Below are 18117 nucleotides of genomic sequence, written 5' to 3'. Positions count from 1 at the left end.
GAAACACGCGCGTGTAATTTTTTTATTTTTGTTCCGCGATCTTTTTTTTATTATGTTTCTTTTGTAGGAAAATCGAATACGAATGTCTGTGTTATTTTAAGAAAAAAACGGTTCTCGGTTAATTGCGTTTCAAAGAAACCTTGTGGTATTGTGTAACGTATTTTCTAAAACGTATGCCGATCAATATCGTCCATTAATCGCGCGTTTAATATGTATTCGCGATTGATTATCTATTAGCTGGCATCGTGGCATTTGATGTTTTAACGAGTCATTGTATCGCGAATTCTTTCGCGTGCGCGCTGCTTTAATTTCAAGAATGCATTGCGATCGAAAATGCAATCGAAAAGGACACGCGTGTTTGGGTTTAAAAACCTGTTAAATCCGGATATTCATGGCGCGCGCAATTACCAAACTTGTTAAATACAGAAATGATAAAAACACGTTTGCGATTCGACATTCGCCATTCAGGAATAGAAAATATTTTATATCATACACACATTTCATTGTCGCAAAGCGCATAGCATTGTAAAACTTGTTAAACGCATTGATATTTTTTATGTAAATACTCCGAACAAATCCGTACACACGCGTTTCTCTTTTGATATATTTTTTATCCAAGTTTGAAGAGAAATTTTTCCATTTTTCAAAATGCTCTGCCAAAGAAAATAATTTTTCGCTGTTAAGGGGAGTTTACACACGCAATAATTAGTGGCGCCACCTGACTGGCATTCATTGGCGCCAGAAACCGACTGGCAAACTTACAAGTGTTTACACAGTGATGCTATTGGATAATATGGAAAATATGTAACATTTATTAATTAAACACACAGTAAATGACAGCAAGCATATAACTTCAAGTTTTGAGGTTATATGCTTTGGCCAATAACCACCAAACGCCACATTACTAGCACCAGTTTGTATCAAGTTTACACTTGCATTATTTACACTTTGTTTGTTTACACTTGCATTTTTACTGGCGCCACTAATCATTGCGTGTGTAAACTTCCTTTTAATGAAAAGTTTTTAATTACGGAAATGTCATCCTTGTAATCTCTTAAAATAAAATGTTTTTATAACTAATTAAAAATTCGTGTTTATAATAATGGACGGAAAGACCTAAATTTGAAAAAATAATTAAAGACTTAGATAAGTCTCTTTTATATTTTTATATTCTGTCAGAAATTTAATAGGATGATCTCAATATTTTGCGTCTTATGTAACATGATCGATATCCGTCTTTTGAGAAAAAAAGAACTCATCTAAATGTAACCAGTATAAGTATAACCAGTTTTCCTGTTTTCCTCAGTTCCCATTTATTTAAGGAGCTTACTAATTTTGCAATCACACGTCTCATTTAATCATTCAGAAGAGCCTGAAACTCAACAGAATAATAGCAGAATATTTTTATATTGTTATCGAACGCGTCTCCTGTATCTCCCAAAAAGATAAGAATTTCCGAGATAACGTTCATACTATGTACTATGTGTGATTTTTAAAATGATTCAGTCGTATATCTGCGCGCTTGTCCCGGATATTGTACCCGTGCACTACTTGGTATCGTGTACCTCGTATCGCGCTGATTCGATAATTCAGATTCTCGAGTCGAGATATAAACTGTTGCGTATAAAGGCGCGCGAGTGGTGAGGCTGACACATGCCGAGATGGACAAGTTGGAGAATCGATCCGAGTTTAATCTCGCGTTGTGCGAGTACCGGTTCACCAAGGCAATTGGATGCGACGTTGTACGTCGGTGCGTTCGCTGCGGTCAGACAGCTGCGAACGCACATGTCGTAACGCGAATATACTTTTTATATACTTGCCGCGTCCGGGTACTTATAATAAGCACGAATCTCGCATTCTTCATGTGTCCTGTCGCGCAACAATTCCGCAATAATCCATCCGATTAATTCGGAAGCCGCACGACTCGTCTGCGTTTCCACGCAGTTAAACGATTTCTTTTGCGTGTGTGACGTATAAAATTTTAATTTCAGATTGCGGTTACTGAGAGAGAGAGATAATGTTGAAGATTTCGAGGAATCACACGACAGATATGGAAACATGTAAAAATATTTTACATAAGCCGGATGCGCGTTGTGTATACATGAAATATCTCTGTTAGACTTTTAGATAATTCCCGCGGAAATAGAAATATAATCGAAGAGTTCTCGTAATGCTTTTTTTATATGTTATATCTCTATAGCTTTATCTCTATATTTATCTCTATATTTCTATCTGTACATCTTTATCTTTATTTTTATTTTTATCTCTAATCTTATAAGATTTAAATAAGAAGCTCAAAGGCAGGAATAAGAATTAATGCAAAATACATTTTTTAATATTAAATTTTGCATTCTAATGTCCAGTTTTTTTCAAGCCAATAAAGGTGAGTCTCTAAGTCTTATTATTAGAGGCGGACGTATCGAACGATCCTTGGAGTGTTAATGAGACAACACTTTTATGACTACGAACACGATGTTTCCGATTAACATTAAGTGGACTTTGTTATCTGAACTTCGTCATAGGCATCGTAAACGCACACGCGATCCGTGCGTTCGCGAAATAGCTCCGTCCGTCGTCAATGTCGTGTATATACAGTGTGTTTAAAAGGCCTTATTTACAATGCGCGATTATATACCGTGCGCGATAATATACCCGGCACGAATTCGTGCCGTCTGTCACCGCGTTTGCGAGCACGTAACGCGATAATTTGCGTCGCTAAGTTTGTCCGTGATCGTTATTAAATAGCTACAAATAATCGCGTTCCTCTATACGTTATATGATCCTGCCAGATACTTATCTGTTTTATTACACGTGGACGCGTGTAAGGTAGTGACATATGTCGGGTAAACTTTAGTTATTTTTTTTATCTCTGAGAAGCATAAAGATGCGAGGCACGAAAGATAGTTTTTCTTTTAATTAAAAAACTTCAGGTTCGTTTTCGTTTGTAGAACAAATTGGATAAATAAACATGGATCTTAATTCAACTTAAATATCACAAGAACGGCATATTTAAGCGCGTTTCATTGAGCACTCTCACCTCGAGCACCCCGTATAATTGAAAACCGTCGGTGTATAATGCGCGCGTTGTTACGAAGCTAACTTTTACTTTACAATTCTCCCGGAGATGACGTACGATTGTTTCGCTGCATGTAAATGTCAGCCGATGCTACCATCTGACAGGTCGCTGCTTCGCGATACGGTTATCTCTTCTATCGTTTCTTCGTTCCGTTTTCTGGAAGGCCCGGAGGGTGTAGGATATACAGGGTGATCCAGACCTACCAAATTACCTCTGATCAATTAAATTACCTTGAATTAATCAAGATTTACGAGATTTACGAGATTTTAAGATATACTATTTTTTGATAATCTATCAATTTTTTAACATTAGTTACTTGGCGATAATAAATATTTCAGTGACCAAGTGCCGCAGAATAATACTATTTAAATGAAGCTTATTTTATTAAGTGTTTTTCTGCATTTTGATATATTTTAATTATATTTTTGATAACCTATTAATTGCAAATATTAATTACTTGGCAATAATTGATATTTTAGTAATCAAAGTTCATAAAATATGTCTATTACTATAATTTAAATAAAGTCATTCATTTAACTTTATTAACTGCCCGAACTATGTGATTTATTCTTACTTATATTTTAAATATTATTGATTTCTCGGCGATTTTATTAAGGAAAGCTTGATGTTGAATTGGTCCAGGGAAGTCACGAGTAGATTTAAGATTCTTCACACCCTGTATATCCGATCGGTTTTAGGGGTCAATCGATTTGCGACTTGGAACCGGTCCAATCTTCGTGACACGCCGGAAGCCGTTCTTCCTGTATAACCGATGCCTCTCGCGGGTTTTCGCGTTCTATCGGAAGCTGCGGATAAAGCAGACGAAAACTCGATTTCGTTGAGTCGTACCCAAGAGCGGCCCCCGACATATACGGTGTGTTTCGAAGAACCAAATAAAATAGACTATCTATATCTAAAATTATGACATGAAGGAAACATATAAAAAATGCTAAGCATTTTCGTAATGCATAAGATCAAAATATTAGTTAATAGCGACTACAAAATATATCTTATTTGTATTATTTCTAAATTTTAAGGAAATATATGCTTTAAATAATTTTGACGTGAAAATTTGATGTTTGATGATAAGAGCTGCTGCTATTAATTTAAAAGTATTATATTATTATACATTTCTTAAATTAATATTGCAAAAGAACCGACTTTGTATTAATAAACTCAACCCCCATCAGACTAATGGAGAATACGAAAATGGAAATTCTCCAGAAAGTTCTTATGCTGGATATTTTTGATTGCAGTGGTGCACGTATGAAATAATTCTCAAGGGTGGTTCGCGTTTCTCGTATTATTACCCCAAAGAGAGTGAGGTTTAGGAGCGGCTTGTGTAACGGAGATCGTCTCTCGTTTAGCCAGTCCCTCCATCTCTTTCTCTACCCCGAGAGAGGGAGGAGAAGCTCGAAGATCGTAGATTTCGCTTTTGGCTTGATTACGCGATAAAACACGTCGTGAACGAAGGGAATATCTCTCCGATGTTCAGAGTCGAGCGCCATGAATAAAGCGCGTCGGAACGACTTTCCGAATCGAATTTCCAGTCCAAGATCCGTTTGTTTATCACCTGCCGTCCCGCCACGTCGATTCGTCCATTAAAACAAAGTCGCAATAAAAAGGTATATTCGTTTCCTCGTCCACCTTTCCTTTCGCTACGCGCGCAATATCGCCAAATCGAAATGGCTCGTAAATCGCTGATCGAAAGCATAAAAAAAAAGAACGTGTCGAAAGTGAAAAACGAATTTAACTGGTTGAAAAACGATTCTGAGCAAGAGGTATCGTTTATCCGAAAACCGTCGTATCACCGTTCTGTTTTAACTTTCAAATGTAATAGGTTCACTCTCTATAATTATATTACTATAAGAATTTGAGTGCAGTTGTTAAATAATTGATAAGTCTTTTGTTGAGGAAAAATTAAAGAAAAATCTATTCTTGACTCTTTTCTATCTTTAAATTCTCAGAAAAGCGATTGAAATTGCATGCGTCAAGTCTCGGATATCCAATATGGTTTTCTATTTGTCGCGCTTTTGTTAAAAGGATTTTGGAGAAACGCTTTGAATTGGATGTAACTCAGACTTTTGTTCGATAATGTACCGCCGCCGAAAATCGAAGTCTGTTCCGACTCGGTACTCCCGCACTGGGTTGTCTGTGATGCCCGACATTTAATTGAATCTGCTTGCGACAAGGGACGCGATCGCATCGCCCAATAGAACGCGTTCATGTTTCGCGAGAGAATCGCATTAGCCGCATCCGGGGGTTTTGAGCGTACTCGAGAAACGGGGTAGTTCCTTTTTAAAGCAAAATGAATCGAATTTCATGTTTTAATAATTTATTTTTCAACGACTAATCTCACGATGTTAAATATTATATGCAGAAGTAAATTTAAATTTCTGCAAATTTTTTAGTTTCTATATCTAAGATTTAGAATTTTTATAAAAGTTGTGCGGAAACATCTGGTTTTTAAATATTTTTAAATATTGTATGTCTTTTTTTTTCGTCAAAAAAGAGTGATAGAAAACGCGACCGGTATATATACCATAAAAAATTTTAATCTCCGTTAGGAATTTATGTATTCAATTCATGTCAAAGCACGAATATTTTTTCTCTTTATAAATTTATTGCAGATACGTGAGAGACTTTGTGTAATCTATCAAAAGTAGGAGGTAAAGGCCATTCGTCTGGCAAATAAATTTTATTGACTCTATGGACGGCTCTGTGTAACTCTCGTGTTCCTCGTATAAAGTTCGAGGGATTTATCGCGCGTTTACTTTTCTCTGTTCAAAATACAGGTCGTCGTGTAGGCGGTACCGGGGAAAAAAGAGCATGCTTGCATTGTCATTACGATCCTAGCTTACAATCGTTTTTTTTTCGCCCACTCTCGTTGTACTTTTATCCTCAACCATTATCATATTGTTCGCTACAATTCATTTCGTTTTACTTTAAACGAGTCGTCGCTCTATTCGAACTGATAAATAAATAAGAAGAGTTTTATTACATATTAATTTCTGTTTTTAATTAATTTGAAAAATATCAATTTTAATTTAAATTAAAAATTTTTTAAAGAATTCCTGATGTATTTATCTGAATGCGCGATTTAGTTTAAATTTTTCTTTCTCCCTCTGAAATAATTTCGCGCAGCATATAATTTTCACGAATTCTCTCTCATCGTTCCAACATCACGTTTCAGTTCGTCACTTCAAGCAATTTTTATATCGCGAGTCTTGAACTCGTGCTTTATTAAAATCTTTTTCCCCCACATGCCCGCACAAATATAGCTATCTCGCTGCTGTATTTATTACGCAGCGTTATTTCGCGCGAGTCATGCCATGCGAAAGTGGCATAATAATAAGACGATAGCGCGCATTTATAATTGTAACTTATTCGCAATTTTTCTCGTCAGTGGGATCACTTATTGTTAGTCCTTCGGACATTGCCCGTTTTGTATTATTTTATTTTATTAGTCGGCAGTTTCACATTCTAGTCGCAAGAATCAGCGATAGCAACGGTATAAGACCATTTCTCGATCAGGTTATTATGGAACCTGACAATCATAAACCGAAAGAAAATAAATCGAACGTAGTTTATCCATTCTCGAGAAAAATAATTCTTGTTATTCTCCTATAATATTTCAATCCTTAAGGTTTCGATAAACGAACATTCTGTCTATATTATGTGTTTTATCGAGTATAATTGGTCAAATAATGAAATATTTCGCGCAAAAGTAATGCTTTCTGTATTACACTCTCAGAAGATCAAAATATTTTGTGATGATAAAATAATGGTATAAAGATATAAAGAATTAACGGCAACGAAATAATTAACATTACAAATGTATCACATTTGTAACGTTATAAGCAAAGTTATTTTATATTTGCATGTTTATCTTTTTCATCATTTGAATTTCATTCATTTTGCATTTCTTTTTTATTTCAGATAGAAGAAAGATTGCATCTGAGGCACGAGAAACGTTTGCTTCCTTATTAAAGTGAGTACGATTTCTTCATATTGTTCTTACCAAACTTTTACTAAGATTCTCACATAAATTCCAGTATAAACTTGGAAACGTATCAAATATTTTTTCGTTGGAGAGAAATAAATAGCAATTAAATAGTTACTTCCATAATTTTAATTTACACATTAAGCTTCTAAAGCTAAAATTTACACATATGCTTCTAAAGCTAAAATCATGTTTAAAAAATGTAAGAAAAATACAAGAAATTATTTTAAATATTTATTAAACAAAGGAAACAGAAAATATATATTTATAGTACTGAGTAAAAAATTTAAAAAGAACTGAAACATTAGCGGTAAAATTGACAGTTGTGAATGAAGAACTCGGTTCGCTCCAAAAGTTGAGTTTCTCATGTTGGATATTGAGGCAGGGTTTAGTCTAGGGTTTATGTAGACGCTTGTTTTTCATACAATTCTTTTCTATGTTATGCTTATATCGGCGAGCTGAGTCCTCCGGTCTTGGATCGCGAAAGGACTCGTCGTCGCCAGGAAACGACGATTGATACGATGAAATTCCCAATAAGAATCCAATCTCCGAAATGGCACGGCGAAGTTCGTACGATCGCGACGAGTGCTTTCTTATTACCTGTCCGACGGTTTTCGCCGGGACGGGGAACTTTTCTCCCCTTTTTTTTCCGTTTTTTTTCTTCTCCTCTTTGCTCGACCGACGAAAGTCGTCTTGGAAAAAATCCAGGCCCGATTGTAGTACGGTCGGCTCATTCCAACGAATCTGCTCGTTCCAATTCCCCATTCTGCCTGCGCGTAATAGTCCGACTCCGTTCCGATAGAAATCACCCCCTATATATATCGTCGGACGAAAAATAGCCCACGGCCGCCAATGCGAACTGCTGATAACGAGCACTTAATTCGTCTTCGAATCTGAATGAATCTGCAAACTGTTTTCCCCTTTATCGCAATGCTGTAAATAATGTTCATCATTTTTATTCACTGGGATATGAATGAGTCCGTATTGATATCATGTTTATATGCCGTTTAAAAATATCCGATAAACATTTTCTGGATTTAACGTTGGAATAATCCGCGGTAAACATTTTAAAATTTATGCTATTAGATTTAATAGATTTACGCTAGATATGAAGGAATAATTACCATTATTATGCGAGAATTTTAATTATCACACAATCGCCTAATTCTCGCCGCGATGCGTACTTGACGAATCATTTTACATGTATGATTTCGTGAAGCGGCAGGAATAATTGCACGGCGACGTTTCGCACGCGCATTCTTGCATTCATTGTCAAGGAACCTGTCTAATTTAAGTTGTAATTAGTGCCCGACGTGCGAAACAGACGTTCTTTGTTGTTTCCCGTGTCGTAACAAATTAAAACGCGCGTCGAACCGTCGTCGCCCGACAAAATACGTCCATTGTACCGCGCGCGCAAATGAGCGGAATATTTCTTTTCTCACCGCGTTGCACGTTAACATTTCACGAGGACACACTACAGTTTTGCAGCGCATGATCCGGAAGTACAAAAATCTGGCGATTAAAGCGCGAAAAAAAAATAACGCGCCAGCATCCGCCGCTCGGTCCAGCGAGTTTTAGAACATTGTCTCTAGCACAATTTTTGTAGTATCGCGTAAGCCGCTTTAAAATCTTTCCTTTCTCCTTTTTTTCATGACGACCGAAGAGACCAGCGTCGATAAATCTCGTGGTGAAAACATTCCGCGAGGGAACAACGTCGTTATACTGAACGCAACGATATGAAAAAAAAAATTTAAATAAAGACCGAGAAGGCATATAAATTATATAGATATCACGCAGTGTGTTTTAGAGATCTCCATCTTTTTTAAGCCGCTTTTAATTTAATCGCAAAGTTACACGGTCATTTCTTTCGAGACAATCGCGACGTGTTTTTCCAAGCGTGAAAAAATTGCGTGCACGGTCGGTTCGCAGGAGATGCTTTATCTCTCTATATCGCGGTCAACAATAAGTATTTTTATAACATGCTTGTAAGCAGTATTATTGCCGTACTGTAATCGTGTTGACTCTACACGCCTTCTAAATGCTATTCTATGTATTCGGTGCAATTTGCGATACGCGCAATTTGCGATAAATTGCATCGCGTTACCGTAACCATCTTTTCTCTATAGGTACACGTTTCTGTTACAATTATTCATATTTATGATATTGACGCTTCTCGTTATTTGCATCGCGGTTTTTAAAAAGTCACATGTTCGTGTCGCAAGCTATTTATGAATTGCTCAGTCAGATTTGATAGATGGTTCTTATGAAAGATAGACGTCTACCTTTTCAATGGCAAAATTTTAATTGCAAATCTTCAAACAAATTTTTTTAACACAAGATTGAATAACTGTGCTTGAGTAACACATGCATTTCTTATACTTAACTTTTTTCCAATTTCTGACTGAAAAGTAGCTAAGGCGTCAGTTCTGAATCGTTTCGCATATTAACTTTTTACCGTTCTATTGCTATTATTACTACATTCATCGATGTAGAAAACTACGATGTAGAAATCCGTGGGAGATCGCTATTGGCGAAAGAATGCGAAGTTAGCGTTCCCCCGTGCATTCGCTACACGTAGAAAACTAACGTGACCACGTGCTCGGGGATTAATTTATGAAGAAACTTCGCGGCGGTTGCTTCACAGATTCTCTCACACGTACCGAGAAAAGCTTTTCCTTCACCCTCTTTCTTCCTCGGCCGAGTAAGTATATCATTGCGAATGCGATGACGGACGTTAGTCGCACCGCACGAATGCATGCACGAAATACGCTCACATAGATACAATGCGCACACGATCCCTCGGATCTCACTCACCTATACTCTCGCATCGATGACCGGGCCGGCTGTAATTCATAAATAATTTATGTCGACGTTGCACGGCGGTCACGCGATCTCGATCGTGTCATCCGTTTTTTGCCTCCAAACATTTTACCGCGACCTTTGCGCTCTATCCGTCCCTGTTCCGAATCTATCGCGGGAGTGCTATTTCGGTCATCGCTGGTTTACACTGATTACACAATCATTGTGTATCAAAATATGGTGACCGACACTGGAGCCACAGAGAGCGACGGAGCCCCTTTGATACCGCTAGAATCAGCAGCGAATATATAGCCTTGATCGTCTCGGAATATATAGGATTAAGACGATGTATACGTGCTAACTGGGGCGAACATTTACGTTCTAATTACAGGCTGTGTAGTATATGTTACCTTGTTATTTTCGAATTTTTTTAAGGCGGACGTTGTTTAATTTTTTAATTAACTGCATCTTGTTTCATGATAAAGAGTTACATTACAAAGTTATAGCTGATTATAGAATTATAAATTGTTTAATATAATTATATAATATATAAATTTTAAATTTATTTTAATAGAATATTTATAGAAAATAATATATTAACTGGAATAACGTTATACACAGCTTTAAATGCCGACCCAGAATGTCGAGCCACTTCAACTTCCCGCGGCGGTGTATTTCATGCTATATTATTTCAGTGTAATGTGTTAACCGAAGTGACACTTTATTCTGTTTGAACACTAGACCGACCGCGGGTTGAACAAATTTTGATCTTTCGCGGACATAACGCGAATGCCGCCGTGCCAGCTCGCATCACGACACTCGCGTCGGACTATTAACCGTCGAAATACGACGAGCCGTGCTCGCCGTTTCGTATCGACACTCGACTGACTCGACGTTCATTCGAGAGTTCACTTTCGATCGCGGTAACAGTGGTAGCACGCGCCTCGGAAAACAAAGGAAAGGAAAAAAAAACGCCGACAACGGTGCATTTTGCGTTTCGACGCGGCGCGGCGCGGCCAAATTGCGGATCGTCGTTGAGTCGCCGTTTATGCGGCGGTTTATGTTGATGGCAGCAAAACGCGAGGAGCCTTTTACGGGATAACACGTCATCGTTCGAGTCGTCGTAAACCGGCTGCAGTTTTGTATCTGAGATAAGAATTTCACCGGTTAATTAAGATACGACGGCACTAAAAGCTGTCGCAGTTTTAGTAGCTCGGATACGTATTAGGTCTCAGATTATGTCGGTGCAGGATGTGCCCAAGTCCATGGTCGCCAGAATCGCTCGAATCGGATTTACGAGTTTAAACGTGTAGTACCAATTAGTGCTTGCCAGAAATTCGCCAGAACAGTTTGGTACGCGTGAAAGAATTATTCAAACGATGAAATTTAAATAAAATTCAAAAATCCACTCTTATCAATAAAAACCGACAAATTTTTATAACAATTTGAAAAATATTCGACCACGGGAAAGCTTCAATTTCCTCGCAGTATAAATCCACACTGTGAATACTTATCTACATGTATATAATATGTATGTACATATCTGTTGGTTTCGTTTTATAGTCGTGTACACTCTGTTCGATTATTTGCAAGTGCTTTACATTTGTTTGTAATTTACCCCGTTCCTCCTCTTCTCTCTATTATGCACGCGTTTTATTTATTCAATAAATATCGATCATTTGTATGCTAATCGATTCAAAGTGATTATAGTCTAATGCTAGCTAGTTATTATCTATGCGCATTAATGCGTTCCCGACAAGGACTATGTATCATTGGATAGCAGGCAGCTATTATTAGCATACGATTATATATACGTGCATAATAATCTCTAGCTAAATACTGTATAACGTTCGAAGATATCGAAGGTAAATATTAGCTTCCTATTGCTGATCGATTTGTACTGTTATTTTACCTTATACGGATGAAAAGAATTTGAAAGCAACACGGTATATGTGTTTTCTCCATTTATGTCAATTCGAAATGGAAATTCCATCTTTGCGGAAATATGTTAAAATATCTTCAGAAGATGAAAACTGGAAAAATAAAGGTATATACGCGCGTCACCCTTCGTACACATATCGGATTTCGATATACGGAGTCAGCATTTTTCTTCGGAAGAGAAATATTTTTACGCATAAACGATCCTTCTGAAAATAACGTTAGGAAAGACAGAGAGAAGGGGGCGGGAGAGGAGAGAGCCCTGAAAACGACGCAATGCTCCTTTTTGTAATTCTCGGGATTAACGGAGAAGCACGTGAGAGCAGGTGCGAAACGAGATATAATTTAAATTTGATTCCCCGTGCCGATAACGAACGAAGTTTTTTCTTACGGGGATAAGCGGCGGGCGCGCGCCCGCAAGAGTCATCTTCGTCTTGTCTTTCGGTTCATAAGACACGACGTCCGGCGCGACGGTGATGGCTATATAGAGGGATTAAAGTTCGCTTAAGGGGGCACTCTTCGCGGGGATTATTAACGAAGACAGTCGTTAAAAGTCGACTTTCTTGAACTCCTCTCCGTCTCGTCGATTAATTTCCCTTAGGAGTCGAGAATAGGCCGACATGGCAAAAAGGAGGCGGCGCTGATGGCTTTGAATGATCTTCCTCGGGCGCCCTTTAATTAATAATAGCACTTTGCGTTCGCAAAAGCGTTATTCGATAAAAGCACCCTCATTTCGCTTTGTTTTGCTTCGGTAAGGAGCACGCAAAAATAATATTTTCTTTTGTCTCTTCACTTTATATTCTTACAATGGGATTAATTCACGACTGCACGACAACGTTTTGTGAATTTTGCTGGCTTCCCCCGAGAGCATACATCTCCCGAATAAATTTTAAAATTTACGTCTCTGTCCGCGCTGCTCAGATATGGATTTACGCGCGATGAATGCAGATATGCATAACGATTTTTTCCTATTGCGGCGCGTATTCCCAGATAAACGATCTAGTGGACGAATGATAAAAATCCGCTTTCAATTGACAAATTGAATTTCTACAGAAGGAGGGGGGGGGGGCAATTTTATGGCTGGCAATACGCGTCCCGGGAGAGGAGAATTTCGAACGCACGATCTGAGGTTACGTTTTACTCGTAAAAGCTGGGTAGAGGAAGCCGCACGAAACGCTCGATAACTGAAATCCAATAGAGAGAGAGAGAGGGGGGAGAGGGACAGCCTCGCTTTGCGCTCGTAGCACTTTCCAAGTTGCCTCGTTAAAGTTGGCGAATTCCACGAGCCGTGGGGACGGAATCCGATACGAGGGGCAAAGAAGAATACTACGACGAAACGATAGCTGTCGTCGCCGTACCGTAATTTCGGGTTCATTGCGCGCACCTGTGTCCCGTGGACGACGACTACGACGAATTGACTGGCGCTTCGCGGATTGTCGTCAGGCGGTGCGGAAAAATCGAAGATTGAGTTGCTTTATGTGCCTGCGGGAGATGGTCCACAATGTTCGAGATTACTTCGGAATTGTCGCCATTCCTCCACGACTGTGGCAGGATATGCAATGATTCCTATAAACAATACTGGAGAATCAATCGATGATTTTATCCGATTGCCCATCTTTTTCCGAAGTTATTGTAGATACTTCGATTGAGTTTACCTTTAATTTAAGACTTTTGCAGCGATGATTTAATTCTTGTGTAAATTAAGTCGAACAGTAGTTGTACTTTAGAATAGAAACTTCAATGATTTTAACAAATTGAAATTTAGAATGGAGAATTTAATGAATAATTTTTTCTCAATTTATTTTAAATGGACTTCAACAGGATTTTTCACTCTCGGAGTTTGTCATTGAGGTATAAATATTAGAATTACTATAGGCTGAGAGAATCGATTAAGTTTTTAAATGACAATTATAATCCGCCTACGGTTTATTCACTTTGATGTTACAATGTACGAAGTTCATAAAGCACATCAGAGGGTTAATTAGATATTTAGTGCAATAACGGCGGGCGCCGATGACATTCTACGATGTCGAACAATGTTATAATACGAATATTCAATTTTGTTCGCGGTTATTTTTTGTCATAACAACCTACGACACACAAATTACGTCGCATGTTATATGAAAGAATTATATGCACGACGCGAAATTTAATCAGATGGTTTCAATCGATTTTCTGAAAGCATCGGAAAATATAGAGTACGGACATAAGCGAATAATCCACCTTGATGAAAATGAGTATTGATAGATCACACGATGCACTTTTTACTCATGTGTCACTGTGCTTTCTATTTCGAAGCAGTCGACAATCGAAAAATTAAATAGTATTGTTCGTAGAAAAATACTTCCAAGTGTTCTTCTTCTACATCAAAGCTGCAAGATTCTTTCCGAAGGTATGTATGTGAACTTGAGAGGAGAAAACGTTTATATACATATATAAGAAGGTAATATCATGTTTTTAGTGCTTTTTAAAAAATTGAACAAATATACCGATATCTTCAATTTTAATAGATAATTATAAATTGTTTTAAAATTATTTGAACTAGATAAGATATAAAAAAATTCGAAGTTTAACTTTTTAAAGTATTAATTAGAAATTCTTAAAATTGTTAAAATATATTTATATATATTTGTATATTTATATATTTATATATTTATATATTTATATACATTTAATATAAATTATATTTTTTTTCTTTTAGTTGGATTGATTAAAGGTACATTGTATATATACTTTTTTTAGTGTTAATCTAACCGTTTATTTTGCATTTAATCAGATAGAAATTGAAAGCAAGAACGGAGTGAATTCGTAATTTGTAAGATCCTTAAAGTACAACTTTATATTCAAAGTGTATATTCTACTTGGAAGCAAATTACGAGCTTGCACCAGCCTCACCGTAATAATTGTAACCTGAGCTATTGTGTTGCATTGCAATGGGGGATAGCTCTCTCGTAAGGAATATTCGCGTAAAAGAGTCACGGTGCGTCTCGCTCCGCGCGTACTTGGTGCGAGACACTATACCGTGTCTCTTGATACAGCGTCTCATTGATTCCGATTCTTTGAAAAATCTCGAGGGAAACGTCTCGAGGCACCTTGTCTATAATAAGATTATATATCCCTTGTATACGAGCATCTGAATAACTGCAAGTTCCTTCGCATTATCTTCAACCCTGTCGTCGCCCTCAAAGAAACTCGGAGAGTCTTCCATTGAGGTTAACGCCGGATCCAATTTCGCTTCCCTGGAGAAATATACTGTTTCTCTATGATGATGGAGGAAGTATCGTTACGACATACTTTATATATTACGTATCGTTTTATCGTTTCTTTCGTTCGATTTTCTTGCCTTGTTAATATCTGCATAGCTCGGATATGTGGCGTTCAGAAGTAATATCGATAGTGCTCTATGGTCTATTTTTAGTTAATTTTTCTGTTTGGAAATTTGAGTAATTAAAACTTTGATTTTAAAAAAATTGAGCATAATGGAATTTGTTATGAAATAATATTTTTAAATAGTGGAACGATAAAATTATTTTAAAAACTTCTTTAGTTTTAATTACTTGAATTTTAGTTATTAGAATTTATAGTTAATCAAATCTGACATACATATCCAACAAAATTAAATAAAAATATAAATCTTTGTGGTTTATATTTTTATTTAATTTTAAACAATATATAGGTATACAAAAATATGTGGAAAAATTGTAGTTATTGGAATACACAGGAAACAGTTTTTATCACATCCGTGACATAGGATGTTGACTTACGCCCTAATAACTATTGGACGCGACGCGATCAATGGTGATTTATTTTTACTCCTTTTTTATCGGTTGCCACGTATTTTCTACGAAATATATGTGCCTACACAGATATATATCCTTGTATATACAGATATATATATGTTGTATGGAACCTGTTATAGCTCCCTGTCAACTTTAGATTTGATATATAAATTTAACCGGATTGCATAAAGGGATAAACGAACTAAAACGATCAAAATAGAAATCCAGATTCTTCTTTAATCAATCTGGCAGAGCAGATCTCTATACTTATCAAGATGATTATCTTTCTGAAATATATACCGCCAAGTATAGATAAACATAGGTTTGAGGGTAAAAATATTTGACCTAGTGCAGCAAACTATCGTGTTTCTTCTGGCGAGCGAATATATCGTAGCAATCAAGATTTTACCGAATTGACGTTCGTTTCACGGCACATTTCTTGTCTGCAAAGTGCAAGGTTCATCTGTTCTGACTTTTCTCGCGATTTTCTTTCAAACTTTTATCTCATCACTATCGATGTCACGTAATATGCATCCGACGTGCATAGCTGCATAGACGTCTGTCATAGCTGTATATTGGGTGTTCTCACTTCCTATAATACTCGAAATATAATGCTTCTATTTATTTTTTTTCTCTAACCCTGTTGTAATCACTTTCTTAAATTTAAAATGCAAGATCGTAGATCGAACTTGAAGAGCCTTTAAGCGAGAAGACGTAAGGAATATACATTTATAAATTGGATATACGCGAAACAACATAAGTATTAAAAAGATACTTTTGCGTGAACTGAAGGGAGAAGAAGAAAATGGACAGGGAAATAAGATATAAAGAATAAAGTAATTAATAGAATAAACATAATATACGAATAAGTAAAATTTATTTCCACATTACGAAGAAAAGGAGAGAGAGTTGGGTAAAGTGTAAAAGTATCATAAATATTCTTGCAATTTTTACATTATTTTGCTTGTCTAGTTTACATTTAATTTGAGCAGATATGAAAGGACGGGCCAGTGAGACAGAAAATTACACGGTCCGCGAACGTAAACACGGATATATACCATATGATTGTTCTCTCTCACTAACGAAATAAATTAATTACGATAAGTATTATACGAAGAAATATATACAAATAAATGCGAAATATCGGAACGGGCATTTGAAGCTGCGTTTGTTGCGCTGGAAATCAATCTCGCAAAATATACGCGTATGCAACCAATTATCGTTGAAGAGTTAATAGCATGAAATTTTCAATTACATCGAAATAATTCAATCGGGGAACGGCGATATTTGAAATTGCGGCATTCCACGTGAAAGTGGATTCTTATTCGCGATTATTATCATGGGAATTATTGGAATTTTGCTATATGTGTTATGATAGAATATGTCGGGCATTCTTTTGTGTCCTGAAAAGCCTAGTAGGCATTACCTAGTAGGAAAGTTTGTTGGATCGACATCGTACATATTCGCGCTGTGAGCTTTGTGCTCACATAAACAAAAAATTATTTTTTTACACGACGCTTATATAAAACATCAGCATAGCCATGAAATTATGTAATATATACAGTTTTTTATGTGTGTATGTGAGAGAGTTTGGTAACTTAATCTAATTATTTAAGTTTCAACTGAATATTTTAAGTAAGCCATTTTATTTTATTCCGATTTCAACGCAAATTTGAGATTCATTTTATTAAAACTATAAACTCTTGTAGAAAGATAAATTATGGCTTCCGGATTCTACAGTTCTACGCAAATATTGATCCTTTATGCAACGTAAAATATATATATGTGGCCAGAATGACGTCTTGTATATTTTGGTTCAAAACGTTGTTTTGTGACGCGATTTTAAATTCTCGCGTTTACCGTTGCATAAACGTTTATTTCGACGTCGGCTCATAAATCTCGAATGATCTCAACGACGCTTTTTTATACATATATCACAAAGCTTTTACAACGGAACCTAACCGTCATTTTTTTCACGCGTGACAGTTTACGTGAGCGATCGAGCTGCAATGTGTCATTCAATTTTAAGTTTGAATCAATAGTGTTCTTGTGGAAGTATAAAAACGCGTTATTATCGTACATTATCTTCGGTAAGGAATAATATCTGTTGCATATTCACTCATTGCCATTGAATATATGGAAATTTTTAAAGAAAAAATTCACGCTTATATAAAAACTTTATATAAAAAACTTATATAACTTGTATAAAACTTATATATAAAAAAAAGTATAATTAAAAACAATTTTATTATTTAAGACATATTTTCATGCAGATCTATTGTAACGCCTTACGTGGTATTTCACTTCTCGACACTTAACTTTTTGAGCGCATTACTTCCGGTATCTGAGATAGAGTTTACATTAAATTGGCAATGTATTCCGATAGACTTGGTCAATAGACATTAAACTTCACAGTGTACTCCGAACTCGGAACTCCGGCGCAATTAGGATTTTGCCAACGTCTAATTGCAATAGTCCCAAACACGTTACCAGTCGGAACGAACTTCGGCAAGAAGCTTTAT

The 18117-nt window shown here is 36.5% G+C and overlaps 1 protein-coding gene across 2 annotated transcripts in view; it reads left to right on the top strand.

Moving 5' to 3' along the window:
* Positions 1-7013: 7013 nt before the first annotated feature.
* Positions 7014-18117, top strand: part of LOC112464688 (beta-1,4-N-acetylgalactosaminyltransferase bre-4-like) — a 74088-nt gene continuing 62984 nt past the window's right edge. For both annotated transcript variants that reach the window (XM_025031827.1, XM_025031828.1), the window contains exon 1: positions 7014-7067. The gene's annotated coding sequence lies outside the window, so the exon portion shown is untranslated. The remainder of the gene's footprint in view (positions 7068-18117) is intronic.

Source organism: Temnothorax curvispinosus, unplaced genomic scaffold (assembly GCF_003070985.1).
Source record: "Temnothorax curvispinosus isolate PA1 unplaced genomic scaffold, ASM307098v1 QBEX01014453.1, whole genome shotgun sequence".
Lineage (NCBI taxonomy): Eukaryota > Metazoa > Arthropoda > Insecta > Hymenoptera > Formicidae > Temnothorax > Temnothorax curvispinosus.
The sequence above is the reverse complement of the archived record's forward strand: the minus strand, read 5'-3'. Positions and strand labels throughout refer to the sequence as shown.